Source organism: Vespula vulgaris, chromosome 1 (genome assembly GCF_905475345.1).
Source record: "Vespula vulgaris chromosome 1, iyVesVulg1.1, whole genome shotgun sequence".
NCBI lineage: Eukaryota > Metazoa > Arthropoda > Insecta > Hymenoptera > Vespidae > Vespula > Vespula vulgaris.
Genome location: NC_066586.1, coordinates 9618400 through 9629436, shown reverse-complemented (window position 1 = coordinate 9629436; position 11037 = coordinate 9618400). Strand labels below are relative to the sequence as shown.

At 37.0% G+C, this 11037-nt stretch overlaps 1 long non-coding RNA gene across 1 annotated transcript; it reads right to left on the bottom strand.

Annotated features, from left to right (window-relative positions):
• Positions 1–450: 450 nt before the first annotated feature.
• LOC127069233 (uncharacterized) lies at positions 451–8450 on the bottom strand. The gene is made up of 3 exons (XR_007783387.1): positions 5369–8450; positions 3146–5284; positions 451–2849 (listed from the first exon to the last, which is right to left on the bottom strand). It is a non-coding gene; the product is annotated as an uncharacterized LOC127069233 (long non-coding RNA).
• Positions 8451–11037: the final 2587 nt, after the last annotated feature.

Here is an 11037-nt window from a genome sequence, read left to right as displayed (position 1 = left end):
ATGGTTAGTTCTTATTTTGCCGAAAAAGGAGAACGCCCCGTCTGTTTCGTGTTATGATCCTTCCATGAATATCGTCGGCATCCTTCTTCTTTGTTTCTCTCTCTTTTAGTTGTGTCCTTGACTCCCTCTGCCATCTTCGCCTCAGCTCACGGAGATAAGAATTAGAAAGAAACGAGGCGTAGACTAAAAGAGACTCTTTAATCAATATCAGCTATTCCGACGAAATTAATTTCCAAGCTTACTCTCGGAAGTCGTTCGAGATATAATTCATGCTTCCTATATTCAACGCTCCCTAGAAAAACAAAAAAGAAACCAAGAATAAAAATATCTCAATGCTCTATATCTAAATATTTAATCACTTTACTAATAGATATTTGCTGTCTGCAATAATACAAAAAAAACATTGTTATAGAGAACTTTTATTAAGAGAAATATGCTCTGCAGAATTTTTACAATTTTTACAATTCGAAGAAAATGATGAGAAACGGTCGTTGTTCTGTGCTCGATATTGGCATCATTAGCCTTCTCCGCAATAACTGGGCAACATTTCGAAAATAAGTTTAATTAGATCAAATTACAACATAATCTGATTACTGCATACGTTCAAACATTGCACAACAAAGGCTAATTAACCGAGGTTACGTTCCAGCGCAAGAGAGATCGATCCGTTGCGAAGTAATGGGCGGATTTTCAACAAGAACAACGTACGCCACATCGCTGTCGTCTCATAGCGGACGATCCATGATATATCAAAAGCTTGTTATATTTAAGTCATGTGCCTAGATCCGTACATGCACTTCTTTACCTACAAAGTTCGTCGATGAACATCGCTCACATATAAAATGAATATTTATCATTTATTTTTCATTTAATTAAAAATTCCATTATATGAATATATTAAAAATACCAATAACGCGCCTATGAATTATTGAGAACAATCTAAAAAAGTGAAACAAATTTCCTTCAAAATTCCACGCCAATGTTCCAACATAACTTCGTAATGTTCGATCGAACTTCTTCGGCAGAGTAATTGATGATTAACGCGCGTCTTTCGAAAATACGCTTTAGGATTTCCTATCCTTTTTTATCGAGAAGAACTCGTGTCGTCGTCTTCATTCTTATCGTAGTTGTCGTGGCAGAAGATTGAAGCAGGTAGAGGATCATCCTCCGTGAATAACGACGTCCTTGCCCGAGGCCATACGAGTATTTATAGACGATGATACCCCAGACTCATCTTCTTCCTTTCCTTTTTTCTACTCCTCATCCGTCGAGAATCTCCTACGCCTTTCTATATCTACGTCTTTCCTACCTTTCCTTCGAGACTCACATTTTCATTGATCGTCATTTTTTCCTTTGGCCTGCAATCGCACGAATCATTCAGCTCTGCTCTTCTCCCTTCATTTCACGAACAAAACTCGAACGAATATTTGTCCTTTTCCTCGGCAAATATTTCCATGATCGTTAAAATCATGAAGGCTTTTGTCACTTTCATTTGCACTCAATGGAAAATGAAAAAAAAAATTATAGTTATTTAATCATGAAAATAGCCTCGTAAAACATACCAGAAAATACGATTTATGTTAAGAATAGATATATCTCAGATCAAAGTTGTTTGTTTCTTGAGAAAAGAGAAAAATTCTGGCCGACCGAAACAATAGCTTTGTGTATCCAGATAAAACGTCACATTTCAATCTTCTCTCGAATGAAAACCTTCTGAAGGATATACAATTCAAAGCAAGCATATAAAAAGAAAAAAATATAATGTATCTTAAATTTGTAAAGAGGAATACGCACGCGATTATTTTTATCGATAAATAGGATAAAAATGAGTTGTCGTAATACTACGGATAAGTAATACTCCCTAGTCAAGATTTTTATTTTTTCAGATATTTTGAAAACAGGTTTTTTAGGAACTCGGCGAATTAAACTATCGATGTTTAAAGAAATTATATACAGGGTGTGTCTAGATCATTTAAAACAAAATTGAATTTTATTTTGGTCTTTCTAGTTAGCTATGACAAGAACGGATGTGACCGGTGTTTCTAAGAAGTCGGACCGTAAGGAAAAAGTTATAACATTCCTGGGCACGTTTGAAATTAATGTAAGAATCAAGAATCTTATTGTATAAAGCATCATTATTTACTATGATACATCAAGGCAAAATAAAATATGAGTGTCTTAAACAAAACTTAGTATGTCTGCATTGCGTTTAGAAAAATATAACTAGAAAAATATATAATTAGAAAAAATAGCAAAATCTAACTATTTTTTTACCTATGATTTGTTACGATAAAGTTGTTAATTAGCTGTTATTGTCATTCCAAGAGAGAATTCACGCGAGAAAATATTAGAGAGATATCCGAGAGATCGTTCGCTTTCCTGTGAGATAATCGGAGTTGAACGACACACAAGCGCTCCGGGACCGGATGTCGTCCCTCTCTTGCTTTGTGTTTCCTCCTAGTGCGAGGCAGTTTCATCGTCCTGGTCGACGACAAAGGGAAAGACAGCGAAGACATTATCTGCCACGGACAAAGTCAAGGACCTACTATGATAGACACGGATGTTCTGATTTATTAGTGTTTACGTTTATTTCTTGGAAAGCAAACTTGAGCGTGAAAAACCGTTTTACTTGACGAAACGTCAGCTTCGCGAATTGAAAAATTCAAGGAAGTTCGCGTGAATGATAATGTTGTCAAGTAAAGGATAAAAGAAAAATAGCAACAAGCAAATCGAGAGAATTAATGACCATTCAGCTTTGTAACAGCGTTCCATAATGCGTATAAATTCTTAGATCGTGATCCATCGTCGGCTCTCCATCGGCTACTATCTACGAGGATCTGTAGGTATATCTGTAAAAATAAAAAATACGAGCTGACGTCATGCAACGCGTGTTGCACGCTGACGCGTCAGCGAACTCGGGAAAGGATTCTCCTTGCTGACATTAAGAAGTCGAAGAGTACAAAACAGAAAAAAACCGATCGAAGGAAAAACGAAATAGATAACGATACTCTGTTTTGCGTTGGGTAATCTCAGACTGGGCAAAGATTATTTGGAAAAAAGATAAAAAGGAAAAGAGAAATCGTAAATTAACAGAGAGGATATCCTTTTTCAAGACAAAAATACAGATTCGAGTGATATCACGAACCTCAGTCAGTGGTCCATCTAATACGAATGGCTTTTTCGACCGGCGAGTTCTCACTTATGATTCGTTGCCTAGTGTCAACGCACAAGTGCGATTGCTATCTTCCTCTCTCTTTTTTCTTTCCTTTTTTCTTCCTTCCTCTCCTCTTCCACCTTCTCTTCTTTCCTTTTTTTTCGTCCGCTGGAGGATGACTAAACGTGAGAAGAACGATCCTCTCCTTGGGTGTGAACGGTCATGGTCGTCGAGCGTGGAACACCTTTGAAAAGGAACTCGTCCTTTCCGAACGAGGTGAATCTAAAAGAGAAAGAGAAAAAGAGAGAAAGAGAGAGAGGGGGGAGGGAGAGAGAGAGAGAAAGAGAGAGAAATCCGGCAAGTTACAAAACGGAAAAGCGTAACGTCGATAATACGGCTTGGTAATACGTTCGTGAATCGAATTCCTATCATTGTCTTAGACTATCGTGAGCTCCTTGACAAGTATACGTCTACGCGATTATATAATTTCGTTACTGCTTTTGTGTGAAAATGTAAAGCTTCAATGATTCGAATGCGTAATAATTTACGTATGAATTAGTAATTTCAAATACGAAAAAAAATATGAACAAAAAACAAACTATACTTTGATACGTAAAGGATGATTGAAAACGAAAAAATTGAAAACAAGAAATTGAATAGGATTTTTAAAATATATTATATTTTAAGGCAATCATGACGAATCTTTTTTGGCAGTAGATCAAACTCAAAAAATGTTTACCAGTCATGGATCCAATATTTGAACTCAATTTAATTTAAAAATTAAAAACAAATTCTACGTTTAATCTTTTAATCAATCTGTAGTAACAAACGAACAAAGAACCAAATTAATAGCGTAATTTTATTTAAAACTATTGTAAAAGTAACTGTTCTTCCTGAGATGATAATCTTTTTATATCAGAATTTTAAAATTCTATTAAAAGTTAAATACAAATAAATAACAAAATTATACTAATGTTAAATAATTTTAAGATCTTTTATTGTGTTTTCAAAGATTCAAAATCTTAATTTCTTAATAAATTAGTAACCTTTAGTTAAACTTTTCGAAAATTTACGGGTCACTTAAACTTCTCTTGCGAATCACAGATTTACCATAGCTGCTTTAAGGAATAATTTAAGACAAGGCTACAATTCGCAACAATGCAAGTTCTTCACAATTTGAATTCTTTGAATTATGTGAAATAATGAAGATATTATGTAAATGATCTTTATAGGTACATATGACACAGTTGATCCGAGAATGTAACATTTCTCTCGATATAATTATACCTCATGCGCACGCGCGCATATATGTCTATGCATGTACGTATGCGTATATAAATTTACGATATGAGATATTTTTACTTCTCCTTCTCCTTTTCCTTTTACATATTTCTTTGTTGTTCACATAATCTCTAACCATACAATAATACATTTCCCAATATTATTGTTAGCGCTCGCTAGAAGGTTTTCATCCTGTCTCGAATATAATTAAGCGAAAATCGACTGTAACTCGTACATATATTGGTATATACTTATATAGAATTATAAAAAAAAACGACGATCGTAAGGAGAAGTTCAAATCGGTTTCTAGTACGAATAGTACAACGATTCTTTTTTTCTAAATGACTTTTTTTTTTTAATGACAAATCATCGAATACTTTTCACGATATCAAAGAAATCGTTGCGCATAAAGATGATATTGGCATTATTCGTAAGAAACCGATTGAAATAAAATTCTTCACAGTAATTACATCGCGAATTTCACAACGTTGAAGACGTTTCGTATAGCACCGATGTACAAATGCCTATAATTATCAATCCGTTAATGTAAAAAAGAATAAGTAATAAAAACAAGCATTAAGCTTGTGCTTGGACAGTAAAATCTTGACTTTGTCTTGGACTATTATAAGCCGTAGAGTTGTTTCCTTGTTTTGCACTTATTGCCGACAACTTCTCTTCCTCCAACTTTATTTCTCCTCTTTTTAGATAAAGCATAGCGAGGGAGCCTCGGTGAAGTAAAAGAAAGCCTTGTCAAACTTTTTCGAGTTATTCGTTGCGATCCCATTGAAATTACGATCCTTTCGCGAGGACTTGGTGAAATATTAAATTGCACGTTACGACTCCGTCAATCTTAATTATACCGATAATGGATGTTATAATAATAAGTCATGCTGCTAATGCAACTTCCCGAAGTATTTATAACGCCGCACTTACCGAGCGATGCCGATGAAATAGCGTAAAAAGGTGTCGAGTGGCTGTTGCGGACGTCATTTCCGTTAAAACGGTGTAACGCCTGATTCGAGAAGCAATTTCATTAATAATCCAACAGGATTCTCTTCAACCCTCTCTCTTTTTCCTATGATTTTTCGCAGTCTTTTCCATCCTTCTTGTCTTTTCTCTCAAGTCCTCACGTTTTTCTCTTCATTCGACGCTCTTCCTGTACGTCAGGATTCTTTCCTACGTCTGACTTTACTATTGAATGAGGATGACAGACAGAACCAGAGAAAGAAATTTGTTTCCAAGTTACACGAAATCCCAGGAAGATGAAAGGTGCTCGACTAACGTAAAAAAATGTAATAAACCATAAGTTAATTTTCAAAGATCAGAGGACATACGATAAAGTGTCCCTGTCTTTTTTCTCTCTTCTTTCCATTATGTTCGTGAAGGGCGCGTGTACGTCGGCCTAAATGTCGATAAAATTAAAAATTACGTCCCCTCTTTCGCTCGTTTGTCCTCTTCCTCGCTCTTTCCATTTTATTTGCTTCTCACGTATCCGAGTACAGTGCATTAAGCTCACTAGAATGTCTCCTCTGCTACCGTGTGCTCAGCAAAAGGAAAAGTTCGCTCTTCTTTTTCTTTTCTCTTCTGCGAGCATTCGATAAGAAGCCTCGATAATGTGTCGCTTCGCTTCTTCCTTGAAATCTGTATTGAGCACTGCGATAGAAAGCGTTGTGACGATAAGTGGTTGTAGGTACTTTACCACGTTCTCGTCGTCGAAATATCGACGCCAAGGCCCATTGCGCATGGTCGACACCAGTCGCCGACGACCAGATCGTTCAAGAGAATATATAAGCTCGTACGCAATTGGTTTTTGGTTTTTCATCCAAGTCACAAGCGACTAGCATTAACTTTAATTGCGAACCTTCTCCTATCACAACCTCCTTCGTGAGATAACATCGCAAGAAAAAGGGGAGAGAAAGAAAAAGAGAAATATTACAAAAAAGAAAACAAGAATTTTTATAATATTCTTATAATATTGTCAATAACGTTGGTACATCGTTGTATTTACCGTTTATGGATTCAATTCGTGGAAGTCCATACCTGTCCGAAATGAAACGAAAGAATTGTAATGATGTCAAAAAGATTCAAAGGTTTCGTACTAAATTATCCATTGTATTCTCTCGCAGACTCTTAACTTATCGTGCAATCGTCTCTTCTCGCCGCTACTCGCTTGATTCCATACAGTGGAATTGGAGTCGATTCAACGTACGAAAAACGGTAAAGATAGGCACCGTTGAACGAACGAATGGAAATTATCAAATTCTCGAGGAACCCACGGTCTGATAATTACCTAATTACAACGACGAAGATTCCTCTTCCTGAATGATTCTTCCCACGTAAGAGAAAAAGAAAGAAAAAGAATACAAGGACAATACGCTTGTAAGGAAAAAATATTCAAAGGTTATTAACATCAGTAGTTCCGCGTTTTGCATGAAAAAGACTGATTCGAACATCTTAACCTTATGTTTTAAAAATAAGAAATTGTTTATTTATCACTTTTTAAAATTAGAAAAATATTCATACGTGATATACTTACCGGTTTAATAAAATGTCCATAAAGGCGAAAAACAATTTTCCCATTGTGCTTCGACATTAGAATCGACGTTGTTACGCATTCAATCCGTTTCGAGTCGGGTGCTAGAGGCGGTAGGATTAAATTTCAAAATTACGTAGAGTATCGCCTTCTCGAAGGGCCACGTATCCATCTCTCTTCGGAGTTCTCCTCTCTTCCTCTTCCTCTCCCTCTGTTTCTTAGAGAGGGCATGCATAACGAAAGTAAAGAGGGGGTGAAAAGTGGGATGGATATTCGCTTGGCGCGCCGTCGGAACGGCTCGTCCGATGTCTAACTTCGTACGATTCATCTTCTGGCTATACGATCCCATAGCGTGCGACAGATGGAAAATAAAACGAACGAGGCGATCCTGTTGCGAAGTATTTTGCGAATAAAAGCTAAGAGAGCAACGATGTGATAAGTTGCCACGATGAGCCAGCTCGAACGACTACGTTTCTCATCCTCTCGTATCTTCCTTCTTTTCGTCCTCCTCCTCGTCCTCATCTTCGTCCTCATCCTCGTCCTCATCCTCGTACTCATTCTCGTCCGTATACTCGTTTTCGGTCTTCTTTTGCTTCCATTTCCGACTTCTCTTCGCTATATTTAATCGCTATTTCCGTCCATCTATTTTTAGCTCTACTTCCAGTTTTCAACTCCTTCCCGCGTTTCTAACGTTTTTATTCTGATCGTAGATTGATCGCGCTTTCGAGCACGCAGACGTCTTCGAGGCCAACTCGATGTTGTTCGTAGATTCGCTTTGAGAAAAGCAAGTAGTCGAGTCTTGTCTTATGTGAGATTCAATTTTAGCAAAAGATTTTATTCGCGCTTTGTCTAGACGAAATCAATTAGTCATTTAACATTTTTTAATCGCTTAATCAATCATCATTTTCTACGGCTGATTTCTTATTTGTTTCAAATAACAAAATTAATTGCGATAAATATCAATTTAAATTTTACTTTATTTCTCACACAACAAGCTACACGGAGGAAACTGCAGTATAATCGTAAGACTCCAAAGGTACAGAAAGAATCGATAGTCACGGTGGCAAATCATTCTTTTATAATCTTAAACATACCGATATACAAAACTATAAACAGGGCGATAACCTAAAGAGAAAGGAAGAAGCGAGATATGTCGGAGGGAGCAATTATCGTCCCCTCGAGCCTCCGAGTTGACCTTGACCGTGGGAGCGGCTCGTCTCTGTGACTCGGTACCGGAAGTACAAGTTACACGGCACTCGCGCTTGGACAGCCGCAGCCAATGACGTCCATGGTCAATGGCATAGCTACTAGACAGCCAGTGTAGCCTTGTTCGTGCAATGGATGAAGAGAAGAGGGGAGAAACGCGATCTTGCGTAGAATCTAGCGAACGGTTCGTTCGAAAACGATGGACTAGTTAGATAGGGGGCCACCGGTCTAGCGGTTTTCTCTTTCTCTCTCTCCCTCCCTCCCTCCCTCCCTCTCTCTCTCTCTCTCTCTCTCTCTCTCTCTCTCTTTCTCTCTTCTTTCTTACTTTGCTCTTTTCTTTTTTTTTTTGAAACGTTATAGCGCGTGCCCTCGGTTTCAAGCTTGCTGTACAACAATCATCAGCAACGATTCTCCTAATCGACAATGTCGTCCTCAAAACCTATCACCATGTTTTCTAAAAATTATGAAAATCAATTTGAATAATTGAAAGCAGTCATTCTTTCCAAAAAAAAAAGACCGATATAACATATACATATATATGTTAATGAAAATTTTCCGAAAGAAAGATCAATTTTGTAAGAAAATCTCAATGAAAGCTTCCATACGCTCAAGAAAGAAAGGATAATACTCCATCGGTGTATCGACCGATATTATCTGGGAGCAACTCGTTGTTCGTTCAAGAGACAAAAAGATCCGATTAATCTCTTTGCTGACCCTCGCACGCTTGCCGACCGGATACGTACGAAGTAACCAGGATGCGAACTAACGGTTTAGCTCCATCCTTATAGCAGAAATCGCGATGGCGGTAGTAAACTAATCAGCGTATTTCTTTTAAAACTACTTTGATTTTTCCGAAAATATATGATGCCGACGACGCTTAATCTTTGAAATCGATCGCAAAATATTCAAATCATTTTCTGAAACAGAAATGATTAAATTAAGTAAAGAAATCATTGTTTTTAAATTTTTAAAAATAGTAATAAATATATATTACTATAATTAAATCTAATTAAACCTGAAAAGAAAGAAATTATTAAATTAGGATAGAAGAAAATTTTAAAAGAAAATTATAAAATTAAAATTGAATGTATCTATAGAATATTTGTAAGACTACGTAAAATGTACGTATACTTTATATAAATTATAAACAAAGTGTTTAGTAATGTAAGTATTTTTCATTTATTGATAACCACGAAACTAGTTTCAAACGAATTTAAGAATCTGCCGAACTAAAGAAGGAAAATCTATATAGGAAACCTGCATTCTTGGAATTTTCGTAGATGTACCGAGAACTAATCAGGAATGCATCTGACACGCAGGGATAGAGAGAAATTGTTCAAAGAGAGAATTCCTTGAATTATGTCTAGAATCAGGGCTACTCAAGAAGCTACTGCTGGAATACCAATGTAGTTTGTATATCGTCGAGTTCTCCGAGGACAAGTTCGTTGTGAAGCGATAAGTTACCGAAAGAAGTTGAATAGGTACCTTTAATTTCGCCGTTAACTTTCTAAAGTGATTAATTGCTGTCTTCCTTTCCTTCGTTGTGAATAGAATTCTCTATGTTTTTAGGAACATAATAGAAATTGATAGGTAATGTTTGTAACGGAATAAAAGATACAATATAATACATCAATTTTTCATGGTATACCTATAAGAATTAAAGGTATGCGTACAGTTCGGTGGTATGTGCGGGAATGGAGACATATAACGATGCACCGAAAAATCAAAAAATCGAACCGGATAACCTTAAAAATCCGGCAAAGAACCGTCTTTCCTCTGAAAGCGAAGGTGCTCGTCATGGCACAGGGCCCATGGGAGAAAAGGTGGAGATAAGGAACGCGTCCTTGTTTTCTCCTTCGACAGACACAGACCCTACGGAAAAAAAAAGTAGAAAAACCACTGGAGAGGAAGTGCTGGCGATCCTGTCTAATCGTGAGTTGCCCGTTCTGGTTGTCCTCGACGTCGTCGTCGTGCGACAGATGCCGTGAAGAGGAGGCGCCTTCTCGCTTTTCTGGGAAGAAGACGAAGGGCCTGACTTTTTTCTTTCTTTCTTTTTTCACTACTTCAGCTACGTTCGACGTCGCTGAAGAAGCAACCGCGGTTAAAAGGGACTTCTTCGATATTTATAGTGCCGTGGACCGGGAGACTTGCAAAAACACCCAGCGATTCGCAATCCTGAAATAACAGGTTGCCTCGACCAGAAGTTTCTCTCTCTCTCCCTCTCTCTCTCCCTCTCTCTCTCTCTCTCCCTCCCTCTCTCTCTCTCTCTCTCTCTCTCTCTCTCTCTCTCTCTCTCTCTCTCTCTCTCTCTCTCTCTCTCTCTCTCTCTCAGAACAGAGTCGTTTAAGTTGCAGAGGAAGCAGGTTTCTAGTTATACCTACCGCATCATCCTGAATCAAACTTAGCGAGTACATAGGGTTCTTAGAAAAGTTTTTTCTTTTCTTTTGGTTCTTTTTTATCTTAGTTGACACTATACATTCTCCTATCTTCTTAAAAATTGTTAAATTCATCGAATACTCCTACTGATTTCATTTCCTTACCAACTCGGTTTTTCATTCAACGTGCGTGACGAATTCTTCGACTATTCTTACAACCCTGACTTTGTACTACGAGTACCCTTACCCATCTTCTTCTTCCTTGGCTTCATCTTTTAATTGCCTCTTAGAATAAACATTTTATGAAACTCTTTATCGAGAAACATAAGTTGCTTTAAGAAATCATGAATTGCTAGTTGAAAACTAGGTCAAGTTGAAAATTATTTAAATTGAAATAGAAATTCATAAATTCATCAGACGTCCCTAAAAACACAAAATCAATATTGATTGAAAGGAAAAAATCAAAATATTTAAACAATGATGTGTTA